Raw genomic sequence first — 8,777 nt, forward strand, 5'->3', positions numbered from 1 at the left:
GTCTTTTCAGGACCCTGGTCATGTATTACTATTTATGTAGTTCCAAACATTTTAAAATAATCTTTGAATTGTGAAGGGAAGAAAAATACTTGTTATATGTGAACACCAGGTACTTTCTGTTACCGGCCTAACACAGGTGTTCATAGGTATGTTATATCACGGTCTCTGAAATGCAGTGACTTGTTCTGTGCCCTATCCTGATATTTAAGGGTTTAATTGATTACAATTATGCTTGGCATGATGAGCCTGGGACATTTGCTCCGCATAATATTAGAAATTTACAGTCAGTATGCTCAAACTCAGGCTTTAGAAACAAGATTTAGCAACAATAAATTATGTCCATCTTTTATATACAGCCTATACGCATAACAAAGAAGAAGGCAGGCCTCATCACCGTAAAGGAGAAACATTTTTAGAAAAATTAACAAGAACATACTTTCTTTGCTTTAAAGATTCCACATTATTTGTTGTAATATTAGTGAAATGAATCTGGTCAAAGTCCAGAAAGCTTCTTCCTAAATGTAGAATACATTAGAATAGAATAGAATTCAACTTTATTGTCATTGCACATGTCACAAGTACAAGGCAACGAAATGCAGTTTGCATCCATCCAGAAGTGCTTTAGCCATGATATAGATATATTACAAAATATATATTAGCAATAATATAGGTATATAGCTATATTACAGGAATGGGTCTGTTATACGTATGAGGGGACAAAAATGGGTCTATTATGGGTATGTTACAACGTACACGATATGAAGGTATGTTATGAATATGCTATAACTATAAATATGTACAGGCTGTAGTCGGTATACAAGCTAGGGCTGGGCGATATTATCCTAAAATCCATATCGCGGTATAATTTGAAGTACGCGCGGTAACGATATATATCACGATATATTCTTTTCTTCTGTATAACGTATTTCCCACACTATAAGGACTTAAAATCCTTTAATTTTCTCAAAAATCGAGAGTGTGCCTTATGTATGAATTCTGGTTGTGCTTACTGACCTCTAACCGATTTTGGCTGCAGAAATCTGTTAAAAAATGTTTTAGTACAACTTTGGTAAGCCGCACTGCTTGATGGATTGTCAGAGCATTACGGCTGCCGTAGTGAGGAGCTTCGCGGAGTAATCTGGGTCCAAAACTCCGTCACCTTCAGGTCCAAAAGTCAAACGAACACTGAGAGTTAAAAACGGTCTAAATTCTTTCATCTTTAATTAAATCATCAGCGTTGCTGCTTTATTGGGTGTAACAAATACGTTTAACATCCATGAAAACAGAATTTATTAAATTTAACAGAGTTACAAGTTAACAGGAAGTTAGCTCGCTAGTTTCCACCTAAACATGACATACCATGTTCCACCAACTTTTTTTTCCACTCGATAAAAGTTAACGTGAGGGATTCTGGTGGTTGGGGACGCATGCAATCGCATAGCAGGATGCTATACACGGGCCAAACTTCAGTCAGGAGAACAACTGAGATTATTCATCCACAATACGAGGTTGGTTATTAATATACTGCAACAACATGGGAATAGAACAGCTGCGAGAGAATTCAACATTAATGAATCAATGTTACGGAAGTGGATGAATCGCAGTTTTTGGCTTTCCCCATATTTCAAAAGTGCTTCATCTCTTTGCCATGACTGTCGCCCGCCATAATTTGCAGATGATAATGGTTGTAGCGCAGCTTGGCCAGCTTGATCGTTGGCCAAATTTATATCGTTTCTATCATTTCCACCCCTAATACAAGCTATGTATAGACTATGAAGAGGATATGAATATGAAACTATACAGAAATATGAAATATAAAGCTATACAGAAATTTGCAAGTTATAAACAGTTGTAAACAGTTGTAGAATTATAATTGTCGTATTGTACAGAATGATTGTTTATACAGAATTATACAGTAGTGCAGTTAAGATAACTGAAATATGTGGCTACTTTCTACAGAGGCTATATAAAGTGCTAGTGGTTGTGGGTGTGTGTATGTCCAGTCCATGTGTTAACGTGGGTCAGATGTCAGGAGGCAGAGTTCAGGAGTCTGACAGCTGTAGGGAAGAAGCTGTTCTGGTACCTGGTGGTCCACCCGAGGTGCTACAGGGTGAAGAGTCCATGTGATGGGTGACTGTGGTCTTTGATGATTTTCCCAGCCCTTTTCAGACACCACTTCCTGTAGATGTCCTTTATGGCAGGAAGTGGTGCTCTGGCGATGCGCTGGGCAGTTTTCACAACCCTCTGCAACGCCTTCCGGTCCGAGGCAGAGCAGTTCCCGTACCAGACTGTTATACAGTTGGTCAGGATGCTCTCGATGGTGCAGCGATAGAAGTTCACCAGGATGTCTGAGGACAGGTGGTTCTTCCTCAGAGTCCTCAGGAAGAAGAGGCGCTGGTGAGCCTTCTTGACCAGCTTGGAGCAGTTGGTCGTTCAGATGAGATCCTCGGAGATGTGAACTCCCAGGAACTTGAAGCTGCTCACACGCTCCACAGCCGTCCCCTTAATGTGGATGGGTGGATGTGGGTCAGCATTCCTCCTGTAGTCCATGATGAGCTCCTTGGTCTTCTCGGTGTTAAGCAGCAGGTTGTTTGTGTCACACTACTCAGCCAAACAATACACCTTCTCCCTGTAGGCGGCCTCATCATTGTCATTGATGAGGCCAATCACTGTGGTGTCATCTGCAAACTCAGGCTACGTCCACACTAATGCGTTTTCGTTTGACCTCCCGTCCACACTGAGACGGCGCTTTCCTCAAGGAAAAACACAGCGTTTTGAAAACGCTCTCAAAAACGCATACATTTCTAAACGCAGCTGTCCCGTCGCAGTGTGGACACTCGGAAAACGCAAGACTTTCTAAAACAATGACGTTTTTAGTCATGTGATGCAGTCATGTGACCAAATAAACAAAGATAGCGGAGTGCATTATACAGCGGTTGTTTTGATTGCTCTCAATTTTGACAGCCCTAAGAAAGATGAATATCAGTTTGTACATGCTCCAGATAGCTTTTCTTCAAATTCTTTAATTCTCACTCGCTTTTGCGCAGGACTGGAACGTAAGTGTTTTCATCCGTTTCAGTGTGGACGCACGACTCTGTGAAAACGACTGAAAACGCTAGTGTGGACGCGGAGCGTTTTCAGATGAAAAACGCCAGTGTTTTCAAATCTATCCGGGCTAGTGTGGACGTAGCCTTAATGATGGTGTTGGAACCATCGTTAGGTCTGCAGTCATGGGTAAAGAGGAGAGGAAACTGATGATTTTGTTAGTTCACTTCTCTGTAACAGGATTTGAAACTTTAAGATAAACACTGATCACTGATGTTATCAACAACCTAAAGCAACCGCTATGGAAACATAGTTTACAATAACCAGTGCATTGGAAAACTGCATACTTAGGTTTAAAAAAAATTGTAATTTTAAAAACAATCAGAAAATCATAAGCATCATCGACAAAAAATGTTAATATCAAGGAGTTTTACTTCTCCCTAGTTTCATGAGGCCACTTTGTTGTGTTCAGAAAACAGCACACATGGAAACAGCACAAATGGAAATGACTGCATGTTAAACTGTGGAAGACGTCCTGAAAATACAAAAACAATGTTTGCATGTTGTGTGCTCTGCATTGTGAGTGTGAATGCCTGGGGTGTAGGTATGAGCTGGGGTGTAAAGTAAACTATCACAACTTCCCTGTTCAAGATGTTTATAATTATTCACATTATTTCTACTTGAAGAGGAGCATAATGAAGAAACTACCTAATATTTAGAACAAGCCTGTGCTATGATATTGCAAGCATTCCATAAATTATTGTTATTAAACCTTGATAATCAGTTAAAGATATAATAAAAAATACAAGATTTTAGTTTTACATAAAAGGTTGTTTTAAGATAATGAGAAAGTAGAAGATTCTTTCACAACAACCACACAGCTAGAGATGCAGGAAGTGCTGATATGGATCGACATCTGTGTCTTCCTTCTAGTGACCATGCTGGTCTTTTTTCTTCTTCTTGTTTTTTTTTACTGCATGTGTTGTTCAGTATGTAAATATTTCTGTATTGCTGACATTATTAATACATAATATTATTATACTTTTTATTTCTGTTAATATGTAAATATATTGTTTTGCTTTCTTTTAAAAAAAAAAACAAAACCTAAAGTCATATTTAAAAGGAAAAAAAAAGTAATATCTCAAAAATTGTTGACTGAAAATACGAAACAATAAGTCACGAAATTAATAAAAATACCCACTGTGTACGTCAACTTTGGCCCAGTGACAGCTGGGATGCAATCCAGCACCCATGTGATCCTGAGGCAGAGAAAGTAAACAGAAAGGAGAAATGGAAAAAATAAAACATGAAATGTTGAGTCGTCTTGAAGATCGAGTGGTTACTTCAATGCTCACAAGTAAAGTCAGAAGTCTGTAAATAAAACAAAACTTTCCAGTAAGACTGCAGATTTATTTTGCTACAAATGTAACAATAATAACAGGTTTTTTTTTATTTCTTTATTTTAAGATTAATGTGATCTCTATCATAACAGTAATATGCCTCTCTAAGGCATGATAGAGTCAGTGAGTTTAGGAGTGTGTGTTAAATTTTTTTTTTTCTTTAAATATGTCACACATATGCAGATTCAGTGGGGTTCAGTATCTCGGGTACTCTGACGTGTAGACGGGAGGCGCTGGGGAGAAATCACGTGCGTTCTAACTATGACCTGCTCTACCAGTGCAGCCTAAATCAGGAGTTTCATCACTGGAGTGTAACAGCAGTCAGTTCAGTTTACACAGTATCGTGCCACTCAGGATAAAAGGCTGCTGCCTGTCTGTCACCAGCAGCTGAAAATTTCTAAATAAATAAATATGAAAACAATGCAATATTTTATTTATTCTTATTGAAAGTAGTAAACAAATAGTTAAAACTGATAGCATGGTGCCCAGCTAATACAGGCATTTGGAATCACCAGTTACAAGCCCATCCATATTTCCACGCTGTGGGAGGAAGTCAGAATACCTCACAGGTGAGAATCCTCACAGGCTCAAGGATAGGGATGGGTACCGGTATCCGGTGCCTTGGTAGTAACCAGACCGAAAAGCAGCGCACATTTCGGTGCTTTATTTCGGTGCTTTTTTTTTCCTGAGCTGTGATACACTTTGAATTCTAGCCAATCATTTTACGTTTCCGAGGATAGTAGGCGGGGTCCAGGTACGTACGTTCTTTTAGAGCAGAGCTACAGATTAAAAATGCCCAAGGCGAAGCGGTCAAAAGTCTGGCTGTACTTCACAGCAAAATATGCAAACTCAGCAGCCTGCAACAAGTGCTTTAAGCTGATACTGTGATACTGTCAAAGGAGGTAACACCTCAAATCTGATGAAACACCTGGCGACGCATAGCGTTTTTTAAAAGCCGAGAAATGCGCCGTATTTGATAGCTTGCTGCGAGACCTCACACCGAGCACATCTACTGCGGGTGTGGTGCCTGTTATCGGACCCGGAGTTAGCAACATCCCCCAAAAACCCGAAGAGGAGAGTCCTGGCCCCTAGCCCTGCCAGTGTAGCAGAAAAGATGACGGATGATGATGGCAGCAGCAGCAGCCGTTCGTCTCTGTGTGAGTAGCTTAATGTTGTTCGTGTGTAATTTACGTTGAGTAGGCTAACCACGTTATTACATTAATGCATGTAAGGTGAACTAGCAAACATCATCATAGTTACATGCAACTGTCTTCTTGTTTGATCGCAGGTACTCCCTTCACCCTGGCCAAAAAGGCTAAAATGACCAAAGAAAAAGTGGAAAACAGTTAAACATGAGAGGTTTTTGGACAAAGTTTGTGTTTTTTCCATTGATTAAGCGCTGCTTCCAGCCAAGAGTGATACCATATATGCCCCATAGCTGCAGAAAAGGCTAACATTGTTATACCCATCCACTATATGATGACATTACAGAAAAGCCCAGATGGATATGAAGCCAGATGATGATTTTTCCCCTGTAGTACTATGATATTAGTCTTCTACTTTATTTGAATACTCAAAACACTTTTTTTTTTTACAAGCTTCATTCACCCAGCCTAACACACACACACACACACACACACACACACACACACACACACACCACAACACACACACAATAGGGCTTTGGAGTTGACGTCACGCCGCAATGCATTGTGGGAGCGCGGCGCCATTTTCGGGGTCTACGATCCAAACAAACTCACTGTTGGAACGGCAACGACGACAAGAAACATGCTTAAAAGCAGCTCAAAAGAAAACGGACGTATAGAGACCGATTGCGTCCAGAGGCGAAGCAGCGGTATTTGAAAAAAAATAGAGTGCATCGCAAATCTGGACCCATATGAAATACGGCAGTGGAGTAAAGCGCCCAGACGACTTACCGCCACTGTCCTACCCCGATATCTTCACCTATCTTGTTTGTGGAGTAAGCGCTTACACTGCGAACCAGTTTCGTAATTACAAGTCACTGGAGGCGCATATCCAATTTACAAATGGCTGGGTGCAAGATTTGGCTATTTCAAGCCGCCAAACTCTGAGTACGTCATCATTCATACCAAGGTAGTCAGCTGGAGTGCATCGAGTGAAATAGCCATTTCCACACCCACCAAATTAATGTTATACATTTATCATTAAACTGCTAAAATATCGTTATCATATTATGTGCCCATAATTGTAAAGTAGATGCAAATTAACACATTGATAATCGGGCAAATTATTAACGCCAATTTGTGTCCTCCCTGTCTCCTCCTGCGAATCTTTACATAGCACATATGTCTGCAAAGTCACTCCTTCGATGTTTGATCGCAATTTCTTTAACTTCCGAGACCACCAACGATAATATTATTCAGCTATAAAGTGTGATGTGAACATATTTAGAACTTACCGGAATGAAAATGTCTTGAGCACACCAGCTGATATCTGGAGACGTAACAGAACTTGGTAACAGAACTTGGTAACAGAACTTGATATCAGCTCGTCTCACGGCTGCTATCCAGGCTAGACGCCTTCGTTTGGTAATATCCGATACATGAGCTCCTTCATGTTGCTTCCAGGTTGGGAAAGCATAAAAGACAATCCAAACTTATTCCCGTGCCGGTCGTAAGATCGAACACTTGCAGCCAGCAACAGTCAAGTACGAACCATGGCTATGCTTTCGCTCCTTACTTAGACCCCCAAAATGGCAGATCGGGCCAAAATCCTTTCCACGCCCACCCCCGTGACATCACGCTCCAAAGCCCTATACTCCTGGGAAAATTATAGAGGCAGCTGTTAGTACATCACACTTTGACAAGCTTACACTCACTGACTAACTTGCTGGGAAACTGGTAGGAAGTCTCACACAATGATCCAGCATCGAGGAGAGCAGCACCACACTGCTAAGTAGCTCCCATGACGAGGTTGATCAGCTGCAGGTGTGTAGCATCATCCTTGGGTGTGGCCAGTCACCTGGCAGGGCACACTCACCTGGCCTGATGGCGCTGTAATCCGGCCTATCAGATACACCAGCACACATATACACCTGCAAGCAGTGAAACAGCAGCAGAATATAGCAAAAATACTCAATACCACAGTACACCCCAGCAATGTATAAACAAATTCAAAACTGCTCATGCACCCTGGGTCATCAGAACCAGGTGGCTGACAACAAGATCATTAAGATAAGATGGAGCCTGATTATTTAAGACCTGTAATAGCTCGAATCGCGCTAATAGGATATTATGGTCAACAGTATCGAACGCTGCACTGAGGCCTAGCAGGACAAGCACAGAGATGAGTCCATTGTCAGAGGCCATACATAAGATCATTTGTAACCTTCACTAAAGCTGTTTCTGTGCTGTGATGAGCTTGAAGGCCTGTGGTACATAGCTGATTGTACCACAGGCATGTAGAGGTCTGGGCATTCCTTGCTACACTGTACAGCATACATTGTTACATTGTTAAGTTTACGCTACATTGTTTAAACTTAACAATGTTGCCTCTGTCAGTGCGCCCCAGGGCAGCTGTGGCTACAATGTAGCTTGCCATCACCAGTGTGTGAATGTGTGTGTGAATGGGTGGATGACTGGATATGTAAAGCGCTTTGGGGTCCTTAGGGACTAGTAAAGCGCTATATAAATACAGGCCATTTACCATTTACCAATGTAGCGTATGCCCAGACCTCTACATTGGAGAAACCAAACAGCCACTTCACAAGCGCATGGCACAACATAGTCGAGCCACCTCCACAGGACAAGACTCAGCAGTCCATCTGCATCTCAAGGACAAAGGTCACTCTTTCGAGGATGCCAATGTTCACATTTTGGACAGAGAGGACAGATGGTTTGAAAGAGGAGTGAAAGAAGCCATCTATGTCCACTGTGAGCGACCATCTTTGAACAGAGGCGGTGGTTTACGACACCAACTCTCTGCCATCTATAATCCAGTTTTGAGATCCCTTCCCAGACGCCTTAACGCCCACTCACATCCTGGGCCATCTGACCTCAGGAAATCACATGACAGGGTGGGGCCAGGTTTGACAATGAGCTCACCCGAAACTCTGGCTGATTGTGACCCACACCCGTTTTCACACCTCGGCTCGTGTGATTAGGTAGAGGATCATCAGGGGGTCCTTTGTCCCTCTTGGGGGGAAACTCTCACTGGGTTTAAATCTGGGACTCGCCACCATTTGACCTTAGAACTGAAGAAGCTTCTCGGATGAGAGCTGAAACGTCTTCAAGCAAGTTAAAGAAGTCCAGACGCTTTTCTTTCCAAGCTCCTTAGACTACGATGACCTGG

This window comes from Simochromis diagramma, unplaced genomic scaffold, assembly GCF_900408965.1.
Source record: "Simochromis diagramma unplaced genomic scaffold, fSimDia1.1 OVJJ01000176.1, whole genome shotgun sequence".
In the NCBI taxonomy this organism is placed as follows: Eukaryota; Metazoa; Chordata; class Actinopteri; order Cichliformes; family Cichlidae; genus Simochromis; species Simochromis diagramma.